Source organism: Homalodisca vitripennis, chromosome 6 (genome assembly GCF_021130785.1).
Source record: "Homalodisca vitripennis isolate AUS2020 chromosome 6, UT_GWSS_2.1, whole genome shotgun sequence".
Taxonomy (NCBI): Eukaryota; Metazoa; Arthropoda; class Insecta; order Hemiptera; family Cicadellidae; genus Homalodisca; species Homalodisca vitripennis.
Window position 1 is genome coordinate 14,876,587 of NC_060212.1, and position 8,064 is coordinate 14,884,650.

The window sequence follows — 8,064 nt, forward strand, 5'->3', positions numbered from 1 at the left end:
GCTTGATTTCGCTAGGGATCAAACAGAAATAAAAGAATTAGGATTCCGTTTCCGATGTAGTTTAAGAAGAGTAAGGAGACAGTTTTGTTCGTGGACGTCCAGGATTCTTAAATGTTTCACAGTACAGGTAAGAGTTTTGAGTGACACCATTTTCTAAACCTAATATATCAAAGTAATATATTAAAGTCGGGTAATATCACAATCCTAAACGTTTTACTTTGTCTACCAAAAGAGTTTTTTAAAATACATATACCGAACTGTGCACTAGACAAAATTTGAAGAAATTCATCGGGAAAAGTATTTAGGAAAATTTTAACTTAGTTTTTGTGTTAATAATATTTTGTGAATGTGCATAAAAATTTGTTTTGATCAATCAGTCGCATTTATTAGCTGGGGGTAGATTGAAGCTTTAATTGAACAAAGCGTCATTTCCTATTCTGACACTCTGAACGAAGGAAACTCCCTTAACACCAACAAGTCTCCGTTTTCGTTTATTCATTTACAAGTATCTTAAAAAAACGTGAATTCCATTCCCATATATAAGATATTAAATTTATAGTCAAGAATGATAAAAAACCCACCATTATTGAGATATTTTTTCAACGTTGTACATCATAAGGAATCTCAAAACTGAGCTCTCCTTTCTCAATTATTAAACGATGTATAAAAAAGCGATATATAAAACAAAAGAGTCGTATAATTAATTTTCCAAATTACATATACAGCGTAGAGCATTTAGTTTTCCAAATTACATATACAGTGTGGAGCATTTAATTTTCCAAATTACATTTACATTATGGAGCATTCAGAATCCCAAATTACATACACAGTATAGAGAAATAAAATTCTCAAATTAAATATACAGTATTGAGCATTAAATTGTATAAATTACATACACAGTATTGAGCATTCAGATTCCCAAATTAAATATACAATATGGGGCATTCAATTTTTCAAATTACATATACAGTATGGAGCATTTAATTTTCCAAATTACATTTACATTATGGAGCATTCGGAATCCCAAATTACATACACAGTATAGAGAAATCAAAATTCTTAAATTAAATATACAGTACGGAGCATTAAATTGTCTATATTACATACACAGTATTGAACATTCAGATTCCCAAATTACATATACAGTATGGGGAAATAAAATTCTTAAATTAAATATACAGTACGGAGCATTAAATTGTCTAAATTACATACACAGTATTGAACATTCAGATTCCCAAATTACATACACAGTATAGAGAAAATAAAATTCTTAAATTAAATATACAGTACGGAGCATTAAATTGTCTAAATTACATACACAGTATTGAACATTCAGATTCCCAAATTACATATACAGTATGGAGCATTTAATTTTTCAAATTAAATATACAGTGTGGAGCATTTAATTTTCCAAATTACATTTTACATTATGGAGCATCCAGAATCCCAAATTACATACACAGTATGGAGAAATAAAATTCCCAAATTAAAAATACAGTATGGAGCATTAAATTGTATAAATTACATACACAGTATTGAGCATTCAGATTCCCAAATTACATATACAGTATGGGGCATTCAATTTTCCAAATTACATATACAGTGTGGAGCATTTAATTTTCCAAATTACATTTATATTATGGAGCATTCAGAATCCCAAATTACATACACAGTATGGAGAAATAAAATTCCCATATTAAATATACAGTATTGAGCATTAAATTGTATAAATTACATACACAGTATTGAGCATTCAGATTCCCAAATTACATATACAGTATGGGGCATTCAATTTTCTGAATTACATATACAGTATGGAGCATTCAATTTTCCAAATTACATATACAGTGTGGAGCATTTAATTTTCCAAATTACATTTATATTATGGAGCATTCAGAATCCCAAATTACATACACAGTATGGAGAAATAAAATTTCCCAAATTAAATATACAGTATTGAGCATTAAATTGTATAAATTACATACACAGTATTGAGCATTCAGATTCCCAAATTACATATACAGTATGGGGCATTCAATTTTCTGAATTACATATACAGTGTGGAGCATTTAATTTTCCAAATTACATTTATATTATGGAGCATTCAGAATCCCAAATTACATACACAGTATGGAGAAATAAAATTCCCAAATTAAATATACAGTATGGAGCATTAAATTGTCTAAATTACATACACAGTATTGAGCATTCAGATTCCCAAATTACATATACAGTATGGGGCATTCAATTTTCTGAATTACATATACAGTATGGAGCATTTAATTTTCCAAATTACATTTATATTATGGAGCATTCAGAATCCCAAATTACATACACAGTATGGAGAAATAAAATTCCCAAATTAAATATACAGTATGGAGCATTAAATTGTCTAAATTACATACACAGTATTGAGCATTCAGATTCCCAAATTACATATACAATATGGGGCATTCAATTTTCTGAATTACATATACAGTATGGAGCATTCAATTTTCCAAATTACATATACAGTATGGAGCATTCAATTTTTCCAAATTACATATACAGTATGGAGCATTCAATTTTCCAAATTACATATACAGTATGGAGCATTTAAATTTTTCCAAATTACATATACAGTATGGAGCATTTAATTTTCCAAATTACATATACAGTATGGAGCATTCAATTTTTCAAATTACATATACAGTATGGAGCATTCAATTTTCCAAATTACATATACAGTATGGAGCATTCAATTTTCCAAATTACATATACAGTATGGAGCATTCAATTTTCCAAATTACATATACAGTATGGAGCATTTAATTTTTCAAATTACATATACAGTATGGAGCATTTAATTTTCCAAATTATATATACAGTATGGAGCATTCAATTTTTCAAATTGCATACACAGTATGGAGCATTTAATTTTCCAAATTACATATACAGTATGGAGCATTCAAATGGATGTATATTTAAAACTCCATCAGGAATGTTAACACTTTTAGCTTTCGTAACTCCATTATTAAAATTCATAAAAACCCGAAAAAAACGATAATTTTAACATTACTTTTCCAATCGAAAATAATAATAAAATACATAGAGCTCCATAAGATTAAACAAAGTCGATCGTCAATTTGGAAAAGGCCTGAATTTTTTTAAAAATTTGTACGTACATATTTTTCGATGTCTCTAAAACCAAAGAAAGGTTCCAAATTTAAATGGTACTGACAGATGTATAGCTTCCAAGATCATAATGGTGGCCCATTAAAAAGTATTTACTCTCAGCTTTTTTTCCTGTAGTCTAGTTACAATAAATTGCTCAAAATCACTATTCCAAAGTCCTTTAAAACCTCTAGGAATGGTAAGAAACTTTCTGTCTTCATCCTCCATTGGTTGAGGGGAATATTAAAATCACCAAAATATGTATTGCAGAATGTTTAAAGACTAGGAAAAATGTGTCTGGCCACTGGGTGTCGGTAAGTTTGTAAATGCAGAGAATGGTAGCCCTAGACACACAATAAAATGTTTTAATAAATTGTCATCATCACAGATTTTATGGCAGTCTGATAATACAACCTCCATGAGAGGAGCTGACACGCCATAAACCCTGCTCAATGTCGTCTACAAACTTACACTCAGGAATCACTCTTTCACTGCCCTTTGCGTCTTCAATGGGTGTTTATGGCAGTGCGAGTACATACATTTTATTTTCTAGCCGACACTTTGCTGATACAATCACACTTGAGTAGAAACGCGTATGGCCCTAGAAAGTGCAAATGATAACTTTTCTGGAAATGAATTTTTAGCAAAGCAACACTGCTGGCAGCATTTTTCATCGTGTGGTAAATTTTGTTTTGGATGAAACCCACGTTGGCAATACTAATCAGCTGTGCGAAGTGGCGGGAACAGGTATTTTGCGCACAGACTGAATAACGTATTTATCACTGTTTCGGTGTATTCATTTCTTCCGAATCTTAAAACAATTTAAATGAAAGACGGGGTAAGGGTGACCATATTTCTCAGTAAAAAAAGAAGAGAAAACTCTTGCCTAAGGAAAAGGAAAATAACCTACTGAAATGGTGAGTAGAACAACGTTGTATCTATGTTTATTTGATTTTAGTACTTGTACACCTCACTATATTTTTGAACTAATACTAATAATAATATTTAAGTAAACACTTAATAATAATATTTTACCATTAATATTAAAGATTACATTACTGAATTTGGAGGTTTTCTGAAAACATTTTAAGTATTATGTTTTCATTGTAAGAGATAGGCCTACTGACCTAGTTAAACCAATTACTTTATTTATTTATATAATATATATGTAAATATTTTTGCAAATACTAATATATACTTCTGGTACCATTAAATTTGTTAAACATACTGTATTTGGAGTTTTCTAACGTTCCGAAGAATGTCGTTGTAACAGAAATTAGCAGATAAGATCGTTAATAACTAGACTTATGCGATAAATAAATGGTAATACTGTTACACACTATTGTCGTATGTTACGTTAAGCAAGTATATATATATATAAACAAACCCTCAAACCTTTTTCTGCTTTGTATCCTTGGTGGAAGTAAGTAGGTTTTAATGGAAAAGACATTTGTATATACTTCCACATTAAATTTATTTAAAATTTAATAAATTCTAATAAAAAATAATTCTTAATAAAAAATAATAAATTCCACAAGTTTTAATAAATTTTATGTGGAAGTATATAAAAAATGTCTTTTCCATTAAAATCCTCAAACCATAAAAATTAAGTAAAATCAAGTTTTTTTTTCCTGAAATAGTTTTCTTTCCTTTAGTTACAACATTGTCTAGGGGTCAATTCAACCTAACCTAATTGTATGAGAAGGCAGGCCTACCGTACTCGCTTAGCACTATCCAGGGAGCATTTGTAGCAAAAGACATTTTACTGGGGACGCGAACAATGCCCGTAACGTGCAAGTGCCAATGAAGGAATACTCAGCAAGATCGATGGGGACAGCTGAAGAACATCTCTTGACAGATAATGGATAGATTCAAACACAAGGGAGGCCAGCCAGGGACGTGAAGAAACATTTCAGCAACAACATGAAGCCTTTTATCAACGTGCAGGTTCTCCATCCAGAAAATACTCTCTATACTTTTATTAGACAGTAAAATATTGTTGTTTTTTTACCCCCGGATGATTCACTTTTGGCTGGTTTATTCCTTCCAGTTGAACCCACAATGAACACAGCAAAAACCGATGTGTGTCATTTAAATCTGGGTAACCTTGTGGAAGTCCAGGAGCGGCACATCACTAACCGCAAAAGTTGAGATTCTGAGGTGCAAGGGTTATTCGGTAGGTCTATCCTAATGCGGGAGATGACTGTTGGAGTTGGTAAGGTTCGTTCCCTAAGAGTCAAAGGTTCTTGCTAGGCTAGACATAAGGTCGTGCCACCCTCTGCCTGCTTTGACTGGAGAGGCTGGTTCAGAGATGGCTTACCCATCTACCGAGGGAACATGACTTGAGATTAATGCCCTAAATTCTTCCTCATGTAACTCGGCAGGAGGCGGCCTCTACACCCAACTATACCTATCCAAAAGGCTTGTCACTCCGGAAGCAGCGTAAAGGTCCTTTTAGGACCTGAGGAAATTTCTAAGCTTATTGTCCTAAAACAACAAAAAAATATTGTTTGGTTGCTCCAAAACCATACTTGCCACCGGAAGTAGCACTTTAAGGGCGTAAAGACCTCCGCCGTAGCGTAAGGGTAAGGCTGGGGCTCTCTAAACAAGATGTTCGATTCTCCGGGAGGCCAATAAAATGTTCAAATAGGTTTGGTAATTTTTTACTAAAAGAAACTGATTATGCATCTGATTAAAATGACTGAGGTAGAAAGAATCCCTTAAATATAAGCACAAAGAGCCATTTTTTAAGCATATTGGTATAACATGCCTCCGAATTATATTTTCGGTAAAGTTACGTACTAGCAACTGAATCACAACGAGGATTTCGTCAGCGTATCATATGCTTAAGTGTGAAAATTTGAGGCAGATTAGGTCAAATCTTGTAGTCACGCCAGCGAATAGCTGATTAAATGATTTTTTGAATAAGCACAGAATGTAGGGCTTGTAATTGTTGAAAGTCTGAAGAATTTAATTGTGTTCAGAGATTATAAAGCGTTTCGCCTGACCGTATGTAAACGCCATTCTGTTTCCTAAAAGCTACTCCAAATGTCGGATTATAAAAAACAGCAACGTTACTTGTCAGCATGGTTTTCAATGTCACGTACAAGGTTAAAAAGTGGAAAATTAAAGTAATTTATTTTATTCACTACGTCTTTAAAACGAACCAAAATGTATTGGCTTAATGATCTGTACTATAATAATTTATCTGTCCAGTCTCATATACAACCATATTCAAAATCGTATACCTCATATACATTTTTCTCTAAGTCTATTTTTGTGATTGTCCAAAAATCCTTTAATGAAATAAAACAGAACCCCAAGAATTCTTGCAATATATACCTTTTTTGTATAAAACACAAAATAATGGTGCGACTTACGTTTTTTATGCAAATCCTACACAGATTTCCGAGTTGGGCTAGAAGAAATTATTATAGGCTTTTTATTTTGTTTAAAACCCGTTATTTACTATATCGATTTTTTTTATTGACTACACACTTTTTTGAAGAAATCGAGCTAAAATGCGGCCGAGTGACTGGTAGTTTAAGGGACAAGTAGGGACAGTTTGATTCGAGCAATGTAAAAACATCTATGTATGATGGCACATGTAAGAACCTAATATAAGTTTACTTTTTTGTCAGCACAAAATGTAATTCACATAGTAGAAAACTCAATTTTCACGATTTTAATACACGATAAAAATTTGCCACTTCGAAAGGAAGCCATCCATATATGTCTACAACCAAAATCTAGTTTAAGACATAAGAATGCCATAAGAGCCGTTTAGTATATTTGTGGAAAAATTAAAATTTGGACCGCTTCTTGGAAATCTAAGAGCACAAACTCATTGGTAGCTTAATACATTTCCCAGCTCATAAAACCAGATGTATTTGAAGTCATCTCGTAGAGTATATTACGTACTTTCATGTGATATATGTATCTTGCTGGAGCCATATTTGTTTTTGAGGAAGCAGTTAAGTTTGAACCGTCTACGTACCAATCTGTAAATTTGCTATGATTTGAAAATCTGTTGCCGAAAATAGCCAGGTAAGATGTTATGACTTTTAAGGTTTATTTTTGTTCCAGTTGCTGACATTGTAATTGTAAACGATAAATTTATATGTTAGGTGTGTAATGTTATATCCCGTACACTGTTTTATTTAGCGAACAGATTCCATTTGTAGGTTTATAGGTTAGGTTTCAATGACTGTAGTCCGCCATGTTCTTATCTCTTCAGATAAGTTGTGGGAACTGGCTTTGAAGTATTGGCGGGAGGGTGGGGGTAGTGAGGGGAAACTTGTTGGTAGAATTCATTGGCACTTCACACCGGTATAAATTATACAAACAGTAAAAAAAAAAACAAATTCAACATATGTTTATTAGTTATAAGTTGAATTCGATGTAAGTAGAACAATAACAGATATAAATTGCGTAATGTTAAAACACATCCTCATGAGCACTTACAACCATTTTTCCAAACTTAATGTAAATTTTTTAAAATTTGATGCAGTAATGGAAAACTATATTTTTAGGGTAATTTTGGGGCCCGTAGGTCCGAAACAAACCTTTCGTGTATCCCTGATCAAGCATGAAATAATTGTCTTTATTTGTTTAGAGTACAACCCCAAGATATTTTAGTTGGGTTTAGGAACAAAAATTCCATTAAACAGATGAATATAAAGGAATAATTTCCTGGGAATAATTCACTTATGAATTTTATTCAGGTGTTCAAATACGAGTGTTCACAAAATATATTCCGATTTCATCTTATATTTCGCCCAGCAAAAATCCAGACGTAACTGTAACTTACTCCCATACTTTGATAAGTATTCCTGGAACATACTACAGATGGGAACCATTCTTTTAAATGTTTAATATTTTAAGTTTTTCGTCATAAGCATGTGTTTTACA